The sequence below is a fragment of the Lathamus discolor genome, chromosome 1, assembly GCF_037157495.1.
Source record: "Lathamus discolor isolate bLatDis1 chromosome 1, bLatDis1.hap1, whole genome shotgun sequence".
In the NCBI taxonomy this organism is placed as follows: Eukaryota; Metazoa; Chordata; class Aves; order Psittaciformes; family Psittacidae; genus Lathamus; species Lathamus discolor.
In genome coordinates this window covers 37,642,460-37,664,502 of record NC_088884.1, presented here as the reverse complement: position 1 = coordinate 37,664,502, position 22,043 = coordinate 37,642,460, and the positions used below count along the sequence as shown (strand labels likewise).

The 22,043-nt window shown below is 48.0% G+C and overlaps 1 protein-coding gene across 2 annotated transcripts in view; it reads left to right on the top strand.

Annotated features, from left to right (window-relative positions):
- The window catches only part of PPP6R2 (protein phosphatase 6 regulatory subunit 2), a 92,796-nt gene continuing 70,753 nt past the window's right edge, over positions 1-22,043 (top strand). The window contains exons 1-2 of one of the 2 annotated variants that reach the window (XM_065668141.1): positions 1-158; positions 5,656-5,733. The gene's annotated coding sequence lies outside the window, so the exon portion shown is untranslated. The remainder of the gene's footprint in view (positions 159-5,655; positions 5,734-22,043) is intronic. The other variant, XM_065668150.1, reaches the window with a different exon arrangement.

Here is a 22,043-nt window from a genome sequence, read left to right as displayed (position 1 = left end):
AGCGCCCGCCCGCCGCTCGCCGCCCGCTGTCAGCGCAGCCCCGTCCGCGGCGCCCGCCTTGGACGCGGCCCATGCTCCCCGGGCCGCCGGCCCTCGCAGCCAGGCAGCGCCGCAGCGGCCTCGCCGCGGGGTGGAGGGCAGGCCCGGACCCCCAGCAGGTGAGACCCGCGGACGGGCCCGCTGTCAGCGCCGCCCGCCCCTCCCGCCGACACCTGCCGCCGCGCCGGGGCCAGGGCCTGCCGGGGCCGCGGGCTGCACCCCTCCGAGCACCGCTTCCGCCTCCCTGCGCCGCGCCGGTGCGCTGGGCCCGGCGGGCCGCGGAGGCGGTGTGCGGCCTGCTGCTCCTCCGGCCCCTGCCGCCGCCGCTCCGGCCTCATCGGCTGCAGCGACGCGGCCCGGGCCGCCGGTTGCAGCGGTCACCGGCCCGCAGCGCTGCCCCCGGGTTGGTTTGCAGTGGTTTCAGGGGGTTTTAAGCAGCCCGAGGCCGCGGCGGTGCTGGCTGCGCCGCCCTCCTGCACCCTTATCCCGCAGCGCCCGGGTTGAGCCGTTGCCCTCGCCCGTGTCCAAATGCCCCCTTGTCATTTCACGCCGTGGCTGGGTGCAGTCGGGGTTTCTGCGCCTCTCAGAGTCTTGTTTTCCATTTTATATTCCGGAGTGTTGACCTGGCGGGGCCGCTGTGACACCCACCGAGCCCACCGTCAGGGGCTGTGGCCGGTGGGGAGAGGTGGCGGCGGCAGGGCTGGAGGTGGGGGACAGCCCCCTGGCACCCACTGCTTTGGGGCGAGCAGGGTCTGAACCCCAAGTGAGGGACCCCGGGGGCTTCCGTGTGTTGTCTGTGAAAGTAAATGTCACTGTGGTGGTGCTGTTAACGTCGGCACACTGGGGAAGGAGTGGAACCAGGAATGGAATGGCCCCAACACGGAATGTTGCCGAAAAGTGACAAGATGAGGTTGATGAGGGCTCCCTCCCTAATGTGAAGGCCTTGTTTGCACTAGTTAACCAACCAAAACAACTAGGAAGCGAGACAGAGAAACCGAGGGAACTTGGGGGGACCTGGGGTGTTTTCATCCCTTGATCTCCCACTTAAACATTAATATTTTGAAGCCCAAAGCTTGTTTTCACAATGTACTTTATTTTTTCCCTCAAAAACCGAAGGAGAAAGTTGTGATTCCAGTCCTGTGCAGAGCTGCATGTTTGGAGCCAAGTATGGGGTCGTTTACTAGAAGGTTTTTGTTCTAAAGCACTGTTTGAAGGCTAATGGGAGAATAAACCTTGATGATTTCTCTTACTGCTCTGACACTTGAAAGCAAACAGGCTGCCAAAATACCTCAGTGGTAAAAAAACTGGTGGATGGTAGTATAGCAATCGCCATAGCAACCAGTGGTGATATCATGGTAAGCAAAGTTACATTTTGGAACGTGCCATAGGAACACATAACATTTGGACTGGTTTGCGTGATACCAGTGGCTGTTTGCTCAGGAGGAGGTGACTGAGGGCTGGATAAGACCAAAATGTTTTGAAATGGAAGGCTTTGGGTTTTGTGTCTTCGATATGCTGCTGTGTCTGGTGATTTTTGTGCTTGCTTTGTACTATGTTGCTAATCCAGGGTCCTGGACAAGATCCTGTCTAGAAATCAAGGAAAATACATGGCATTGCAGCAGCTTTCTGGAAAGAACTCGCTCTGTAGCAGGCTGGTGTCACACAGGTGGTGCAGAAAGCAGCACTGAGGCTTTGAGAGGTTCCTGCAAACCTCAGCCTGGGTGCTGACTGTTCTGGGAATGGCAGGGAAGAATCCTGCTTCCCAGCCTGGTGTTGGAAGAGGGACAGGCTGCGTTTGTAAGTTCATAGCTCAGAAACTAGAGACTGTCAAAATGAATAACAAGGAGAAAACTGTCTTTAAGAGCTCATGTTTGGGTGGTTTATTTCCTAGGAGAAAGCATCCTCGGTCCATGGGCTTCAGTCACTTTTAGGAAGCTGCTGGCTGCTGTCAGGAGTGGTCTTGCCTGTTCTGCAGTGGGGAAGGCAGGAGCCCTCTCAGGCCCCCTTCTTCAGAGGGGTGCTGGTGGGGCTCTCCCACCCCAACTCACCGTTTATTTGCTGGTTGGACTGGGAGTCAGCTGAAGGGAATTAAGTTCTCACTGTCCCCACATAGTGTGATCCCGAGCTAGAAGGAGGAATCCTTTAGTTATGCTTCTCCTCCTCTTTGGCAGGGAGATAGCCTCAGCATGGCTCATAGTGCTTTCCATGCTTGGTGATAGGAGCACTTCGTTTGTGCTCTGCCCTGAGTTTTGTTGCCCGTTAGCTAAGGTGGCAAAGAGAAAACCAAGTGTTTTCCTTCCTGAGATGCAGGAGGACATCAGACACGAGAAGTTCCCAACAGGAAGGTGTGTTTGAGCAGATCTCAGGGCAGGGGAGCAGGGACATGAGCTTTCCTACTCTGTATCTCTGATAATGAGGTGTGCAGAAGTGCAAGTGTAAAAGCTGTGGATTATATGTTAAGGAAAATGACTTCACATACATCATCAAGCACTGTGTTTCCTTAACACAGTGGCTTGGAGTCTGAAGCGTTAGTGCCTGAAGCAATAGCTGGAACGTTGTCATCAGCTCAGCCATAAAAATGGGCAAACTGGAATGCCAAGAAATAGAAGAGTATCTCATTAGGGTAAATGTTTCTTTAACAATAGCAGAATGACAAGACTAACTGGGAAACTTGGGTGTAAATGGTGCAGGAGAAGCGGATGAGGTCAGTGAGTTGAGAGCAGGAGCTTGACACAACTTCTGATGACTTGATAGGGAGGAATACTTGTGGGAGGCCGTGTTTTGTTAGATGCAAATGATTGAGAAGCTGATTGAGAAGAGCAGAGTTAAGAGACTGTATTCATGAGTGATGTCAGCTCTCCATGTGAGCAGAGACACAAAGCACAGCTCAGAGCAGCAGTCTCTTACTCCTGGCCCTATTTATAGGGTACCACAGCTCTGTTCATTAGGCTGTACAGGCCGGGGAATCGCTTTGACTGTCCCCTCCTTCTCACCAAAAACCTACACGTCAGTGGGTTTATAGAAGGATCAGGGCAAAAAAGTGGCCTCTGTGCGACCAGTAGTAGCAACACAGGTACTTAAGTGTCTTCTTTGATTCAATATTATTAGAAGCAAAAGTATGTTGTCTTTTCTAGGGCGCTTGTTTCTTTAATTGTACTTTTCTCCCTCCCTGTCGGTGGCTGTATCCCTCCCACCAGCCTCCTCCCCCTATGTGCACTCCTGCTTCTTGTTTTGATCTGCCAAAGTAGTCAGCAGTGCAATAACCAATATTGACGTTATTATTACATGCCTGGGTTATTTTTACCTGTGTGTTAGCTCTGCTATGAGGGGACACTCGGGCAGATAAATATTAGTTATCTGGAGAAGCAAAGCTTTTGTAGCCAAGGTTGAAAATCTCAGCCTGAAAAGCTCAGGTTTTGGTGGAATTTGAATGCCACACACATCACGTAGATGGTGTTTGCATCAGGTCAGTTGGACATCCCTGCCTGAATTAACAGTGACATTCTATTTTCCTGCTTATTAATGCCATTTAGGCCTCGATAAAGCTGAGACACTTTGAGTAGCGACAACACTAAACGGAGCAATGCCTAATGTCCAGCTCAAATTGTCGTCTTTGGCAGGGTCACTTCAAACCCAAATCTGTTTGGCGCTGAGCTTTGGAAGGGGGGTGTCAGCAGAACAAGGAGAATGTCATGTCAGAAGGAGGAAGTTGAAATCATTACCCTGAGCATGGAAGCGCTGCAGCTGCTGCTCGTGTGCCTCTTGGTTTCTCTGTGTCTACCTGTGGTGTTGGCCTGTGCAGGAGTCCCCAGTGCTCTGGGTCAGCATGTGGCACCCTGCAGTGGTGCCTCTGGATGTCCCAGCATTGCAAGTACCCAGTTCCTTCAGTGCCATGTGCTTCAGGACAATCTTATCTGGACAGGAGGGGAAACGGAAGGCACGAGAAAACAACATTATGGTTCAGTAGCAAAGTTCACCAAGTGATTCGAGATGGGCAGAGCTGGGAGCTGTGTCCCTGCCTGGGCACACCAGGAAACTTTGACCACCTTTTGTTTTGGGAGGTGGCACGGAAGGGGAGCTTGCAGGGTTGGCAGAGAAAGCTCCAAACATATCCATTCCTTGATTGAGGGTTTGTGCTCAGCTGGCACTGCTCTCCTTCCCTGCGTGCCCAGTCTGCACTTTGCTGCTGTGGGAGTGCTGTGGCCTGCAGTGACACTGACAACTGTGAAGTCACTTTGATTCTGATTTTGTTTGGCAGAATTAGGAGCAATAGCAGCAGAGCAGAGGCTGGCACTGCCTACTGAGAGAGACACACAGAAATGCAGAGCCTACAGGAGTAGAGATGGTCATTCTTGCTGCAACCTACAGGAAGGAAGAAGGAAATGGAGCACGAGATAGTTCAGTTTCAGTTTTGTCTTTGATTTTTCTATGGTAGACTTATTTTGTTGGCTGAGAAAGTGCATGATGGATATAGTTTGATATTTTGTAACCAGCAACTTGGATTCTCTGCTGTGTAGCGATTTCTTCCTTTCTTTTCATTCCTTGTCATCTTACAAAACCTACAGATTGTTTCAGCTCCTTACTTTGATGTGCAGAGGGGTGGGATGAGAGAATTTGTGTTTCTATAGCTGTTGACTTCATTTTCTTCCTTCAGAGGATCCTCTGCTCTGCCTTTTGATATCATTCTTTTGTGTTAAGATGGAGAAATGGATTTATTCTTTCTATAAGAAGGATAATTGAGACTATAAACTAACAGGCTGAAAAATGTATTTCCTTTGCCTGAGCCCACAGACTGAGGGTGCAGCTCCACAGTGGGTGAGAGTCCAGGTTGCCATGTGTTGGCGTTGGCACAGGACCCCAGAGAGCCCTGCATGCAGGAGGCGTTTTCAGCTGGATCAGCTCCCTCAACCAGCTCGATGTGTAGTTGCATAAACTGTGCTGACACAAGGGAGGACCCAGGGAGGAGAGGAGGAGAAGGAGCCGGTCTCTCACCCTCTGCATTTAAATAGGGTGTGGTGTGATTTAGTTCATCTGAGTTTGCTTTGGTGCAGTGTGTTCCTGGTCTGTCCCTCAGTGTTGGTGCTGGTCCTGTCCTTATAGGGAGCCAGATTGTCACCAGGCTTCCTCCCTTCCCTGTGCTTTTCCTGATGGTTTATTTTACTGAGCATTTGCTGGACAGCTTAAATATGAAGTGCTTGGGAATGGTGGGGCTGCAGCAGTGCTGATGTTGACAAAAGCCCCTGATTCTGTGTTGGATTAAACCAAACTAAGCCTAGTAAATAGAATATCCAGGTCATCATCCGAGCCCCAGGACTTCAGCTCCTGAGCCAGAGTACCCGATTAATGCTCAACAGATGCTCAGTCAGCACTCTATTTCACGAATTAGAATACACAAATGATGGATTTCAACTTGGTTATGTTGCATGTTAGCCTTTTCTAATATAGAAGATTGCTTTCCCTATTGCTCAAGTTGGTTTTTATGCTTCTCCATTCTCCCAGCCCTTTATATATTATTTGTTAACATTACACTGTCCGTGGTACAGTCTAAATTCACATTTTTTATTTTCTTCTATGACTTTCTAAGCCTTTTCCCCCCCTCCCAACACTGTGTTTCAGATTCTGCCTTTGCTTTCAAGGGGCTGGAGACCTCTGACCGAAGTTCACACATCTGTGATGTAAATGCCTACTTCTGAGGTAACATTTAGGATTCCTTTTTAGTCAATGGAGAGACACAGATGCTTATTTCCTTTTGATGCACAAGTCTAAAATAGAGCTGAGTTTTGCTGTAGAAGTGCTTGTTTCTCTGCTCCTGCAAAGGGAGTGTGGGTGACTAATTCACATTAGTCATCCATAGTATAAATATCTACACGTTCAGTGAGACAGATCCTATTGCAGAAGACCCAACTTGCTGGGCAGAGGTTCTGAAGGGGACCTCCTCATCTCATCTCAGTGAAGTGCCTTCTCACGTTTGATGGACTGAGGTGAAAGAGCCGCTGGATATGTTTTGGAATTTGTTGTGCCCTTGCTCTGCTCGATGAATCTTCTTCCTCTTTCATAGCTGACTGCTAAGTTTGACACTGAAGGCAGTGTCTATAAATAATTCAGAATCATATAGTTATCTTCACTATAAGATTCTTCCCTGTGAAGGTGCTGAGGCGCTGGCACAGGGTGCCCAGAGACGCTGTGGCTGCTCCATCCCTGGCAGTGTTCAGGGCCAGGTTGGACGAGGCTTGGAGCAACCTGCTCTAGTGGAAGGTGTCCCTGCCTGTGGCAGGAGATTGGAACTGGGTGAGCTTTGAAGTTCCTTCCCACCCAAACCATTTCCTGATTTAATACCAGTGCAATAAAACAAGTGTAAGTTTTTGTCACACACATGACCAGCACAATTGATTATCTGGAATCTGGGTTGTCCATCTACTAGCCAGGTATCTTGTGGTTATCTGCCTCATTTTGGGTTGTAAGGAGTAAGCTCTGTGGGTGTGCCAGACAAGATTTCTCCATGTTTCTTCAGCACTTAGCATAAAGAGGACCCTCTGAAAGCTGAAATGAGCTTACCTCTGCTTTAGTAAATGTAAGTACTGACTTTTTTTCTTTCCGTATACTTTCCCTAGAGCCTAATTCTGACCAGAGGCTGCTGCATGTGGCTGAGTTTTGGGAAAGCTCAAATGTGAAATAGCAGAGGAGTTTACAAAAATAACAAGGGGCTTGAGGATGCCAAACTTGGCAGAAAAGCATGTTATGTTTGAGGGGTGCAGTGCCAGGAATAAATGCATATTGGATTTCAGTGGTGTTACACTGTACCCGCTGCTTCCTCTTACAAAATAGGCAGCTAATTTCATTACTTCTCTTTTTTTCCTGTTGCTTCTGTCATCTTTGTTCTTAGCTCACTGGAGTCCCTCTAAAATACCTGTTACAAGTAATAGTTGTTAATAACTGTAGTGCTTTCAGGGTGACAGCTTTCACCCAGTGTCTGTGGTCTCCCTGGTCCAATTTTCCCCCTCCACTTTAAGTAGCAGCACTGCTGAAGAGCATTGTGTCTTGCAGAAATAAACCTCACTGCTTTGACTTCGTTCTTCAGGAGTGAATTGCAGTGAGTTTGTAAGTGCTGCTTTATGTAATACCTGGAAGAAAATGTTGGAATGAAGTGGTGCAGTTCCTGAGAACTATTGTAATTAGCAAGTAGAATATCCAGGTCATCGTTGGGGTGTCAAGGCCTCAGCTCCTGAGCTCACTATAATTATTTCAAGTAGTCTTAGAGAACAGCAAGTGAGAATATTCAGTGTATACTTGGGGTTTGGGTATATACTTGGGTTTGTACAAGGAACTGTGAAGTGAAACTGAATCACCTCATGTCACAGTGGACATTTGCCACATGAGGACAATATTGTTGCACAACCAGGGTGTGTTGTCAGAGCTGGTGGACTGTGCCCTGGTCATGAGTAAATTATTTTGGGAAAAGCAGAAACTTCAGCACATCACTGACAAGTAAACAGTAGAGCTCGTGTTGGCAGAAACAGGAGGCTCTCAAAGGCCCTTGATAGAAAGAAACAGCCTTCCACTGATCTATGTGCTGAAGTTCAACATGGCCAAGGCCAGGGTCCTGCACATGGGTCGGGGGCAGTCCCAGCACAAACACAGGCTGGGAGAGACTGGATGGAGCAGCCGGGTGAGGAGAAGCTCCTCTGACCTGGCTTCATTGTGACCTTGAGCTCAGAATCGCCCATGTGCTGGTCTGCGCCCCAGAGCATGAGCAGCAGCTCAGGGAGGGGATCCTGCCCCTCTGCTGTGGTCTGGGGAGACCCCCTCCTGCAGTCCTGATCCAGCTTTGGGGCACCAGCACAAGAGGGACATGGAGCTGCTGGAGTGAGGCCAGAGGAAGCCACGGAGATGCTGCAAGGGCTGGAGCAGCTCTGCTCTGGAGCCAGGCCGAGAGAGCTGGGCTGGGTCAGCCTGGAGAAGAGAAGGCTCCTTAAGGGGAGACCTTAGAGCAGTTCCAGTGCCTAAAGGAGCTCCAGGAAACCTGGAGAGGGGCTTTGGGCAAGGGCCTGTAGGGACAGTAGAAGGGGAATGGCTTTAACCTGCCAGAGGGGAGACTGAGATGAGCTCTTAGGCAGAAGCTCTTCCCTGTGAGGGTGCTGAGGCACTGGCAGAGGGTGCCCAGAGAAGCTGTGCCTTCCCTTGGCGGAGGGTTGTAAGTGGGTGAGCTTTAAGGTTCCTTCCCACCCAAACCATTTCCTGATTTAAGGCCAATGCAATAAAACAAGTGTAAGTTTTTGTCACACAAAACTTGGCAGTGTTCAGGGCCAGGTTGGACACAGGGGCTTGGATCAAGCTGCTCTAGCGGAAGGTGTCCCTGCCTGTGGCAGGGATTGGAACTGGAGGAGCTTTAAGGTCACTTCCAACCCAAACCAGTCTGGGATTGTATTGGATGATTCTAGGTTGTAATACATGAATTCTTACTTGCTGGAAGGAAATCACTACAATTTATGTATATTGGCTGCTTTAAACTCCTAATGGGTTGGGAAGAGATAGGGGAAGACCGGGCAGTGCTGATGGAACATCAGTGAAAACTCATCTCGGTGGGTGAAGAAATAAGGCAAAATAACATTGAAAGTACAGTCATTGGAATGGATGCTGTGTCTGAAAATGGCAAAATATTACGTGTGTTGGTGTTGAGATGATTTTGAGGTATGTGATTAAAGAAAATAGCAGAGCAGATAAAAACCACACTGGGTAATCTCCTGTGTTTAAAAATGGAAAGGGGAGGTCTGAGGATGTGTGTGGAATTCCCAACGTATTTCTTGCTCACAATTTTTGAGGAGTGTGTAACTTGTCAAGCTTGATGTCAGGGATATTGATTAGGCCATGAATTACTGTGTTTTACCCGTTAAATAAGAGGGCAAAATGTTGTTTAGGAGTAATGCTGAACACCACCTTAACGTGCTGTGAAATACATTGGTGGGACTGAGGGAATCACAGAATAATATCATGGAGTGGTTTGTGTCAGAAGGGACCTGAGAGCTCTTCCAGTTCTAACCCCCTGCCACAGGCAGGGACAGCTTCCACCAGAGCAGGTTGCTCCAAGCCCCTGTGTCCAACCTGGCCTTGAACACTGCCAGGGCTGGGGCAGCCACAGCTTCTCTGGGCACCCTGTGCCAGTGCCTCAGCACCCTCACAGGGAAGAGCTTCTGCCTGAGAGCTCATCTCAGTCTCTCCTCTGGCAGGTTAAAGCCATTCCCCCGTTGTCCTGTCCCCTTGTCCAAAGCCCCTCTCCAGGTTTCCTGTTGGCCGTTTTATGCGCTGGAAGGTCTTCCAGGGTCTCCCTGGAGCCTTCTCTTCTCCAGGCTGAACAACATGCAGCACTAGAGGGAAGTGGAGCTTAGGCTCCTGAGGCTGTGCTGGTACCATGATGCAGGGGGGCCTGTGGATGAGCTCTGGAGCTGGCAGGAGCCCCGGTCCACCTCCTGCTCAGCCGGCACTGATGTTCCTGCTCTGCTTTTGAAACCTGAGCTAGTGCCTCTGTACAGGGACACATATAAATGCACCAGCTTGCTAAGTAGGTGGGGGCATCACTTAATACAGTGCTTTAGCTTGGTTTTGAAGTACAGAAGCAACAAGAGCATTATTTGAAATGTCATTATGGCATTTTCCAGCTGAGGAAAAGCCACATCTTGCCTCCAGGATTTGATGAAAGCAAAAGGAACTCTCATCGTTTCAAAGGATCAGTTGTCTGCTGTAGTCTTTGGAGCTGAAGTCAGGTTTTGCATTAACAGGAAGATATTTCACCCAAGCCATGTTGCTGGTGGGGCCCGTTGGGATGCCTCATGCTCTTAATGGAGGTTGCAGGTTGTGGTGGGAGCACTCTGGGCACTACAGAGTCCTTGTCCCTGCAGTAGCGGTGTGAATGTTCCCATTGCTTATAGGGTGCTTGGCTTGAAACTGAAGCTCTGGCTTGGGAATTGTTATTCAAATTGACTTGGAGTGTTGTATTCAAATGAATACCTTATGGTGTCTCTTTGGAATGAGTAGTTAGTTGCAAGAACAAACCAGCTTGAATACAAGGTTTTAGGGCAGAGACAATTGCTAAGATGATACTCAACTGCTGTTGCTATCAGAATTTGTATTCTCTGAGGTACTTGTAGAGAGCAGGAGTACTTCCTGTGCATGGTCTTTTGTGCATGATTGATGTTAATTTATTTTGTTCATAGACTGGTTTGGGTTGGAAGGGACTTTAAAGCTCTTCCAGCTCCATCCCCCTGCCATGGGCAGGGACACCTTCCACCAGAGCAGGTTGCTCCAAGCCCCTGTGTCCAACCTGGCCTTGAACACTGCCAGGGCTGGGGCAGCCACAGCTTCTCTGGGCACCCTGTGCCAGCGCCTCAGCACCCTCACAGGGAAGAGCTTCTGCCTAAGAGCTCATCTCAGTCTCCCCTCTGGCAGGTTAAAGCCATTCCCCTTGGCCTGTCCCTGCAGGCACTTGACCAAAGACCTTCTCCACAAGGTGCTTTGCGATGAATGAAGTGTAGCCCCTAAATACAGTGTGCAGGAAGAGCAGGCTGGTGGTCTACCATCATACATAAAACTTTTATCTTCTGAAGTGTCCTAATACTTACTTTAACTGCCGAACTACTTAAACCCCGTGTGGACTTTGTCTATATGATGTCCTGAAAGATTAAGGAAGTTACAATGAGTGTTGTTTAATATCCTGTTCCAAGGCACTGGTTTGTTATGGGTTTGGACAGTGATCTTGTGCCTCCTTTGCATGTAGCTGGGTTGGTGGCAGCACAATGTCAGGGTATTCTGGTTACAAACTGCAGCCTGCAAAGGGCTGAGCTGCTTTAATGTAGGTAGAGGCACAAACTCACTTGTGAAGCTTTGAACTGTGTAAAGTACCAGGAAAGGAGGGCAAGCAGTTGTTTTTCTTGCTCATTTGAGGGTCTCATGGTACTGATATAATAGGTGCATCTGAAACTACAGCTCTTCATCTTCAGCTTAAGTGCAACAGGAAGTCTTAGGTTGCAAATCTGCTGAGCAGAATGATGTCTCTTTGCTAATATTACCTTATTCTGGGTGTGCAGCAAAGAATAAAGTATCCAGGGTCCATGGATGGATGTGGTAAATGACTTTGAGCAACTGGGTTTGTTGCCAATACTGCTTATGTGCCCCAGTAAATACCAGCATCTACTTCTGAGATAACAGTTTAATACTAATGATTTCTGGAGGGTTTAACTATGATGAGGCAGGAAAAATGTAATCTGTTGCTTAAACAACATGTAGTAAACAGCCCAAGTGGCTTCAAAGTCTTGTTTACTGCTGTGAGCAGTGCAAGTGAAGGAGGAGTGGAGTGTCTGAGTAGTCCTGCAAGAGATGTAAAGCAGCACTTAACAACACCCCCCCCCGCCCAGGACTTGATTTTGCTTGTTTAGTAGTGGTTATATGTTAGCTCCTTAATAGCCAAATCAAGTTGGAAGCCTTGCATTGAAACATTACTTTGCAAAGAGAAGCACAGAGATCCCTGGGTTTCCTGCTGATGATGCCTTACAGTGGGGAGCAACTCCAGACCTGGAATGTAGGGGGGGGAAATTTAATAGTGAAGAATTTGACTCTTAATGTTGTTAAATAACCTGTATTTCACTCGATCACTGGTAATGAATCTGAAGATAACTACACCCTCATAGATAAGGTGGAGCTGGTAGGTTGGGGAAGCTGAATTCTTTGGTGTGTGATCAGCTCCACGTGCTTTTGACTGACCTAGGGGGGAAAAAGAGGACCTTTTTTCATGGAATCATGAATGGTTCGGGTTGGAAGGGGCCTTAAAGCTTACCCAGCTCCAACCCCCTGCCAACGCAGGGAAACCTTCCACTAGAGCAGGTTGCTCTAAGCCCTGTCCAACCTGGCCTTGAACACTGCCAGGGCTGGGGCAGTTCTGTGCCATTCCCAGTGTTTGGTCTATTTTCGTGGCTGGGTTTTCCCTGCATTTTTGAAGTTTCCTTAGTGCCTGGGTGTGTTGAATTTAATTAAAAAAGGAACATTTACATGAAGAAGCTGTGCAAATTCTGTCCTTAGCATGGGGTAGGGCATCAATTAGAGGGCTGTGTAACGAGATACTGGATGAGGTTAAAGCTGATCATCAAAACAAAGTACTTCTTGATATCATCTCTTTATTAGGGAGCTTCAGAAGCAGGGAATAATTAGAAGGAGCTCTTAATTCCGTGTGCATATTTGTACAACAGACAGCCCTTCATAACTTACTTGCCTGCAGCAGTTTAGTATTAAAAGAAGAAAACCCAACACAACCCCTTGCTGTGCTGGGGAACCAGTCTCCTGTAGCTCTTGTGATTCACTGCTTGTGTCCAAGGAATTGTAGGTCATAGAATCATGGAATGGTTTGGATTGGAAGGGACCTTAATCCAGCTCTGTGCATTTGGTCACAGTTACACTTCTCAACATAGAGAGACCTGTGCTGCATACAGCAGTGCCACAATCCACCCCATGGGCAGCCCACAGCTCCAGCCAGCTCCCAACTCCTGCTCCATCTTCTGCTGTTTCTTCACCAGGTCTGCAGCTCCTTCTCCAGAGCCTCCTCTTTGCAGCTCTCTGGCACAGCTTTTCTTGCCACATTGTTCAGGGTTTGCCTGTGACACTCTCTCTCCCTGTCCCCCATCACCAGAAAACAGCAGGGGACAACCTCTGTCCCAAAGCCACCCTTCAGAAACGGTGTGCAACCCTATAGGGCACCAGTGCTGTGAAGACCCTCATGTTGCTCCATGGCCACAGCAAACATAGGGAGGAAGGTGGAAAGACTTAAAAGGGGATTCTGTTCATCTTCAAATTACATATATATGTATATATATATTCAGTTTGTATAACTGAAGATGTGTTTCAGCTCCCCAAGAGCTTGCTTGGTCCAAGCTGTTGGTTGAAAAACACTGAGATAAACTTATGATTCTCAGGTAAAACTTATTCTAAACCAAAATAGTGTTTCACCAGCTCACCAAAAGCCTCCTTTATTTCTCCTGAGCCAGTGACATGAGTGGCTTCATTTTTTTTTAACATCTGACTGACAAATAGAAGAGGCAGGCCATGCTGGACAGGGCTTGGAACAACCTCCTCTAGTGGAAGGTGTCCCTGCCTGTGGCAGGGGGCTGAAACTGGAGGAGCTTTAAGGTCCCTTCCAACCAAAACCAATTCTATGAATCTGAAAATGCTATGAATAAAGTGTATGTTGACCTCTGCTTAGTTGGTACCACAGGGTAAAAATTCCACCTGGGAGATGTGACACTTCTCCTTACATTAGGCAGGGCAATAACTCTCCATTTTGAAGTAACTGAGCTTGGGGGGCAGGAGCAGATGCCCGCACTGAAGCTCTGGGATGTAGGCACTGAAGGAGGCTGGTTCCACTCCCGAAGAGCTTGACAAGCCATGCTGCCATCCAGACAGAACTTCATGGCCTTCTGCTCTGCAAGGGGCGTGCAGGCAAAGCACTCTTGAGTTTTTGTTCTCTTTTTTTCCCCAGAGATGCATCCTTCACCTGCGTAAAACAGAAGCTTCTGATTGTTCAGTCTTGAGCTATGAGACTTTGAAGGGGTGGAAGGAACAGAAAGTAATAGATTTATCATTATTTTTAGTGCTTTTTTTGTTTTGTTTTGTTACTGGGGCAGAAACATGGTGTAAGACACACACCATGTAAGTTTTCACAGGGTTTAAGTATTTAAAGGGCTAGAGGAAGGTGTCCCTGCCCGTGACGGGGGGCTGGGACTGGAGGAGCTTTAAGGTCCCTTCCAACCCAAACCAGTCTGGGATACTGTGATTTAAGTCATCCCAATGCTAAGATAACAGCTAACGTCAAAGCTCCTGAGTACAACAGAGACAATGTATAATTTTGTTGCTCAGGTGTAGGAGGAAATAAAGGTTATAATTCATTTTCATGTTACATGTTCAGGAGACTTTGATGTGTAGCTCTGTAGTCAGAGCTTGGCTGAAACTGTGATCATGGTGTTTGCTGCTCAGTGGATCGTAAAATCATGGAATGGTTTGGGTTGGAAGGGACCTTAAAGATGCCCTGTTGAGGAACTTCTGCCTAAGATCTCATCTCAAGTCTCCCCTCTGGCAGGTTAAAGCCATTCCCCTTGGCCTGTCCCTACAGGCCCTTGCCCAAAGCCCCTCTCCAGGTTTCCTGGGCCCCCTTTAGGCACTGGAGCTGCCCTAAGGTCTCCTCTCAAGAAGCCTTCTCTTCTCCAGGCTGAACCAGCCCAGCTCTCTCAGCCTGGCTCCAGAGCAGAGCTGCTCCAGCCCTCGCAGCATCTCCAGGGCCTCCTCTGGGCTCACTCCAACAGCTCCACATCCCTCTTGTGTTGGGATGTCTGTGCTGAAGGGAGGGGTGGATGGTTGCTGGAACCATCATTGCCTCTGAGCATTCCAGTCTATCCTGCTTTGCCTTTTATTCAGAGGTTACAGAAAAGAATCAAACAGTGAGTGCGGGAAGGTAACAGAGGGAATCATGATGAATGAAAATATATGTATGTAAAAACCTGATGCAAAAATAGTGGTTTTATTCATGTCCTTCAACTTCTGAAGGTGTCCTGAAACTGCAGTGACGCTTCTTGCAGAGTTTTGGTAGACAGCCCTTCGTAGGTAATTGGCTTTATTTTATATATGTATATAAATATATATATATATTTATTATCACTTATTCCATTGGCACAGTTGAAGCTGTGGCTGCCCCATCCCTGGCAGTGTTCAGGGCCAGGTTGGACACAGGGGCTTGGAGCAACCTGCTGTAGTGGAAGGTGTCCCTGCCCATGGCAGGGTGTTGGAGCTGGATGAGCTTTAAGGTCCTTTCCAACCCAAACCAGTCTAGGATTCTATGATATGAATCTGTGATTTTCACTAAACTGTTTTGAGTGAGTATGGGCTCATTGCATGATCTTAACTTGGGAGCAGAGAAGGCTGGTTTGGACTCATTCAGGCTGCTGCATTGAGGACAATTGTGCATTTTATCTTAGTTCCTTAACTTACTGCAGCTATTGCTTGTAAACCTGTGTTTTTACGCTTAAGGGCTATTTGAGCTTGCTTTGTGAGCTGCTGTTTATTGCAGAGGCTACAATCCAAACCTTGGTTCTGTTTTTCTCCAGGCTTTGTGCTTAATCTTTCACTGTGGCATTAAGCTGCAGTTTTAGTGTGGTGCTAAGGTTGGAAGAGAGTTCCCTAAATGTTTGATCTTGGGAGGTGAAGGCTCTGTGTACCTGTAGAAGACAGATTTGTACCCTGCTGTTTCACTCTTATGCTTTGGATTTATTGTTTGCAAGAGGCCCTACTTAAGGCAATGCCTTTCTTATGGAAGCACATGGAGCACGTCAGATGACGCTCCATAACGTCTGGTTTTGTTGCTGTTGGGTTGATTTGACACCTTTTTGCTTGGGGAGGGACTGATGTAAAGACTTGGCTTTCAAAGAGTGTCTGCAGGTGGGTTTCTAAAGACAAAACCATTCTTTCAGGCAGGAGAGGCTCCTCTGTGATAAGGTTGAATTTCTTTCACCATCAGATGTAGTTTGACTACCCAGGGCGGACACAGCACCCGTTTGAATTTGGAACAATGTGTATTAATGCAGTCAAAGTCCTTCCAAATTACAGCTTAGGTGGGCAGGAAAGAAGTAGAATGTTGGTGAAGAGGCGTTTGCACTTCCTGCCTTTACCTCTGTATTTTTTGCTGTGCCTTCTTGTGGCTCCTTGGACAGCTACTTCACAGGAGGAGCTGAGCGGGTGGGAGGGAGATGGGTGACTGCTGAAAGGAGTTTATTTCTTCTCCATGTAGGGGTGGGCTTTGGCAGCTCCAGCACTCACAGATAGAGCAGGAAATCCTCAGAACCGCTGTAGTTTGTCTGGAGAACTACAGACCTCTCGGGTATAATTGTATAATAATATGGAAAAATCTCTCTTCTTGAGTTGTCATGTTTACTTACACAGCAAACCTGCTCTCCAGTGGGGTTTTGGATCATTCGTCATGCCTTGAGTGAATGTGAGAGGAATCGATACAGATCTTTGATTGAATCTTGGCTATGTTATAAGATGAATTAGGAAATTGTTTAGTAGTGTTGTTTTGTCTTGGAAACCGGCACTGAGTCTGTTCCTAAAGAGTCTCAAGTAGGATCCTGGAGTGGTTGAGAGTGAACTTTGGAGATCTGAGTAGCTCATGATTCTTTTCCCCTGACAGACTGAAATGGAGGTTTTGAGCCTTCTGGACACAAAGGACTGTGAGCTGCTGTAAGTCATCTATTGCTGTATTGTAATACAGCAGCAAGGCATGGGCAGCACCCATGGCCTGATTACTGTTACTGACAGTGATGGGTGATGGAGCTGGAAGGTGACAGCAGGACAATGGTGGGACTGGAGTTCTGGTCATGATGAACTGCAGAGGCAACACGTGACAAGCCATAACCTCAGTCTTAGGATGGGGGATTGCAGTGGGGTTTGAAGGGAGGGCACTGAGGGGTGGATGTGCACAGCAGCAGTGTTGATGCTTCAGTAGATTGGAAGTAGTGTAATACAGAATGTGGTAATGCAGGTAGTCTCTGTCACAAACAGTTGTCTTCTGGCAGGTTACAGCAGTTAAATCCTCCAGAAAGCACAGTGGGGTGTGCAACAGCAGCAGAAGAGTAGTTGAGAGCTGTTAGTGTGCAGGGCCTTAGCAGCAGGAGAGGCATCAAAATACATTCAGAAGGTGCTAACATCTGATATGTGCTCTATGCACACAGTCATCAAGACTTCCGTGAGTCTGACTGGGCTAAAATCCCTTCAAACACAACAGCTGGTGACTGATGGGAACTGGAGAATGAGTTCAAAGAGATTGTGGGTGCCTGGAGTGCATTTTCAGTTGTTTTGAACAGATTCACTAACAATTCTTTCCTTGTTTCCATTCTTCAATGTATGATGCTGTTCTGGCCACCTCCAGTGCAGTTGTGAAGTACTTGCATCTTCAAATGCTTGATTCTTCGGAGAAACATAGACTCATAGAATGTTTTGTGTTGGAAGGGACCTTAAAGTTCCTCCAGTACCAGCCCCCTGCCATGGGGCTGCACTTTCCACTAGAGCAGGTTGCTGAAAGTCCCAGGAAGTCACAGCTGCTTGTGCAGCCTGTGTCAGGGCCTCACCGCCCTCACAGGGAAGAACTTCCTAATGTCTGTTCTCTGACTTCTAAATACAATATGCTTCCAGTAGGAGAACATGGTTTGAAATCCTGCTGGAACAAAGTGGGAAAGAGCCTTGAAGGTGGCTACAGATGCTCAAGGGAAAATGTCCACTCTCTGCACAGACTGTTAGGGGGAACACAGCGAAGCTTCACCTTCCTCTTGTCAATGTACTGCTGGCTTGGGGTGGGCTGCGGACAAAATGGAATCTCCCCCATGATCCTGTTCCCCCCATTTTCTCCCCCATAACCTGAAATAGCCATTTGGATAATATGGAGATGTTCTTTAGGAAAGGAGATATTCTGGTCACTGGGCAGCTCTTCAGAGCTATTACATGGTGTGGTTGTGATGTTTTTGCTGTGATCTTTTTACAGTGAGAAAGGTATGTTTTATTTTTCATTTAAGTGATAATAAAAGAATGGGATGAAGCACAAATAAGACCAAACATCTCTTTAGCTGGTGGATTTATGTACTGCTGACTCCTGGCAAGCCAGGCTCATGTGGAAGACTGCCCAGGAGATCTGCAGCCTTTCTGTTGGTGTAAAACATGTTAGTCTGAGCTCGCCAGACACATTTCTTCTGGCTGCTTTGCCAGTAACTCTCTTAATAGGTACCAAACAACCCACAGAGCTCCTTTTATTTCCCCTCCCAGCTTCCCATGGACCTGAGGCCGAGGAGTGTGCTACTTGTCAGCACCGGGCTGCCAAACCCTGGGAGCACTTGGACCCAGGTGCCTTTCCCACTGACTCTGCAGAGTTGTTTCTCTGGGAGTACACAAAGAAATATTCTGGGAGCTCTTGTTATGCAAGTTGGGTTTCAGAGCATGCAAATAGTCGTGGCTGCAATTGGGAAGCTCCTTTCTCAAAAAGCCATGAAGTTGGTGTGAAGTGGTTGTGCTCCTCAGGAGCCTCCTCAGGGCTTCACTCATGGCAGGAGCAGCGTTGCTCTTGCCACGTGTGCAGATGAAGTAGCTTACAAGTAAGACTCTAACTTACAAGTAACACTTCTGGAAAGAGTGTGATTTGTTTTCTCAGTTTCTTTTCTGCTGTTTGCAACATGGTTCTGTGCATATTCTGTATGGTACTTCTGCAACTTTGGTCCGATTCATGTACCTCACATGGGATCACCGGTGCAAATGGCATCCTGAAATGCTTATATAGACAGAAATAAAACATTCTTGCATCTTTCTGTTCAAGTCTTAGAAACAAAACCAAGCAAGAATAGGGATGATGTTCTGGAGGTGTAAACAGCAAGGCATGGTTTTTACTCTGGATTTTGACTTTCATAGAATCCCAGCCTGGTTTGGGTTGGAAAGGACCTTAAAGCTCATTCAGTCTCGACCCCCTGCCACGGGAAGGGACATCTTCCACTAGAGCAGGTTGCTCAGAGCTGCTCCAGCCCTCGCAGCATCTCCGTGGCTTCCTCTGGCCTCACTCCAGCAGCTCCACGTCCCTCTTGTGCTGGTGCCCCAGACCTGGATCAGGACTGCTGGGGGGGTCTCCCCAGAGTGCAGCAGAGGGGCAGAATCCCCTCCCTGAGCTGCTGCTCACGCTCTGGGGGTGCAGCCCAGCACACAGGGTGGTTCTGGGCTCAAGCGCACACTGAAGCTTGGTCATGGGGAGCTTCTCCTCACCCAACACTCCAAGTCCTCCTCCTCAGGCTGCTCCATCCAGTCTCCCCCAGCCTGTGTTTGGGCTGGGATTGCCCTGACCCAGGTTCAGGACCTTGCCTTTGGCTTTTCTGTGGAAGCAGTGCCATTCTCAGCAGTTCGTTAGAGTAGTACCTTACAGCACCTTTCAAGGCAGGGCTTGTCCATTCACAGTGTGTCCAGTGAGGCTTATTTCCATTCATGTGCAGGTTTGATCCCAGTATTAGTACATTCTGAACCCTCCAAATGCGCTTCTGAGGAAGAGTAAAGAATCTTGAAGGTGGAGAACACGTTTGGGGTTCTGGGTGTAGCGGGGTGAACATTCTGAGCAGGTGTGAGGTCTGGCTTAGGGAGGCAGAGGCCATGTGTCTTAAAGTCCAGCCATGGGTCTTTTAAGCCCTGGGAAGTTAAGCTGAGCTGTCGTTAGAGTCATTTGGTTGCTGTCTGTAAATTTGATGCTGAGTTACAATGTTTGGATTGCCTGGTCTGTGGGTGAGCATAGAGAAAAGCCAGGACTGTTTGTGTCCTTATGTTTGCTTAGACTTGGTCCCTCTTAGACTTTCCCAGCAGCTTGTACCTCTTCATGGATGCTTGGGGAGCTCCTTGATGCTAAACTGGTCAAAACTGCTCCAGGGTTTGCTTTTCAGTCCCTTGCTGGGTTTTTCGTGGCACCCAAAGCTGGCACGCCAAGAGTTAGGGTGCTCATCCCAGGGGAGAGATGTGGCCGTGTGGATTCAGAGGTTGGCATGAGCTGCTGTAGAGTTGCCATTCAAAAGCTCTTGTTTTAGTCAAGGCAGATAACTGAAAGAGGGTTAAATTATTTATCCTGTGCCTTTTTTCTCTTGCTGTGACAAGATGAAGGCATTACATGTGCTGCTGAACAGAGAGATGGAGACCACTGACAGCCTGAGCTTTCTGCAAGCGATGGGAGAGGTGGAAATGAAGGAGAAGAGACTCTGAGCTCTCCTGGCAGTGAGGCCTGAAGTGTGGGAGCAGCATGAGAGATGAGGTTGGGAAGAAAACAGTGGAATGCACAGAAGCTCCAGTGTTTCCAGGTTCTGTCAGAGTTCCTTCTAGACTGCCTGGTGTGCCATGCTTCCTCAGAACTGCATGTGCTCGGTGAATTCTCTCATTCATTGTGTCTTGAGTCAGAAGCATGAGAAGTTTTAGGTAGTATTTGTATACATTTCTCTGTCCCTAGAAATAGGTGGGCTCTGTGTGATCTTGTTTTTCCTGGTAAGGAATTCCGTAGTTGCTGACAGGTTTCATTCTGTGCCCACATTCCCCTCATGCCCTGTGCATAGGTGGCTTTGTCACAGAGTACCTGAGAAGTTTGGCAGCTTCTCAGTTCAGTGCTAAAACTTGGGTTCAGCCTTGCAGAAGTTCAGCAAACATTAGTTTCTGAATTCACTGTGGATTTGGTATATTAAAGCTAAACACATGATTTCTGAGTGGAGTGGGTTCAGTCTGCTGCTCTGTGTATACCTGGGACAGTGCTAGTGACTGCACTGGACCACAGATTGAGGTTTGTTGTTATTTTACCTCAACTTTCCTTGTGCCTCTGGAAGCAGCAGTGGAGCATGAGGGAAAGGAGCCTGGTTGTTGAACAGGAGCAGCAGCGAGAGGGTTCGTGTCATGGAGCTTTGCACTGGTTGAACAGATGTTGGGTTTGAATGTGTTCCTGAAGTGCTGCTGAAGCTTATCTGTTGTATTATTTCTTGGTTGAGTTCTTTTCTGAATGGTAGAGGGATTTATGGTTCTTTAGCACAAGAACTTGGATGAACAAGGGTGATTCCAGTGCCTAAGGGGGCTCCAGGAAACCTGGAGAGTGGCTTTGGACAAGGGCCTGTAGGGACAGGCCAAGGGGAATGGCTTTAACCTGCCAGAGGGGAGACTGAGATGAGCTCTTAGGCAGAAGCTCTTCCCTGTGAGGGTGCTGAGGCGCTGGCACAGGGTGCCCAGAGAAGCTGTGGCTGCGCCATCCCTGGCAGTGTTCAAGGCCAGGTTGGACACGGGCTTGGAGTGACCTGCTCTAGTGGGAGGTGTCCCTGCCCATGGCAGGGGGTTGGAGCTGGATGAGCTTTAAGGTCCCTTCAACCTAAAACAGTCTGGGGTTCTGTGATTCTCAAGTGTGTCTTGTGCCTATTTTGATATGAACTGGGTCCAGGATGGTGCCTGTTTCCTCCAGCAGGCACAGGAGGAAGACTTCAGACTTCTCAGACTTCGTCATGGACAACTTGAGACATTTATAGTGTGCTCTGAATTTTGCAGAGTATTTACTTAACTCTTCTGTAAAGTTGGGCCCTTTTTAGGTGAGTTAAAGTTGTGCAGTGAAAAAAATCTCGCTAACCCAAATGATCTGATTTCTTGGGAAGATCTTGGTGATAAAAATACTGCAAATGTAAATTGTGTGAGGTAGCAGCGTGGTGTTATATATGAAACTGGCAACTTTCCTCAGCTTGTTTAGTTACTGAGTGGCTTGACAGATTCTTAAAATGGGTTAGAGCTGACTTCAAGTACCAGCTTGGGGGTGTGAAAGAGCAGTAGCTGCATTGGCAGGAGGAGAAACATCACTTGAGGTGACACTGTCCCTGCCTCGTGAATCACTGGGCTTTGTGACACGTCTGTTATTAGTGCCAGGTAAGGAGCAATAGGATGGGTTTTGGGACCTTCCTTACCTCTGCAGGTGTGTTACTGTAGACTCCGGCTTCTCTCCAGCTAGTGCATTGAATGGTAAACTCCTGTTCTTGATTTCCTTCTCTGCCACTGCTCTGGTGCCTTTGGCACTTTGGTGGTTTACTGCCATAAATAACTGCCCTTGCTAATCTTCAGCTTGGTTTTAGTTATCCGGTTACACCTGACCTTGTGGGTTCAGCCTTCCTTGGTCTTCATTGTCTAACTCAAAACCCCACAGTGACTTCATGTCCATCCTGTGTTGTGCTTGACAGGTTTGGGCAGGTTCTGTGCAAGCTCTGTCACCATAACATCTTGGTTTTGGGGATGGGTCAGCTTCTGTGAAAGACATTCCCAGTGCTTGGCCAGCAGTTTAAAATAGGACCTGGTCTCGGTTACTTCTATAATTACCAGCATCATTTCATGTATCTCATGATTTACATATCACTTTGCACATGTCCAGATGGAGAGGAAAATAAATTTCAGCAGTCACTCTC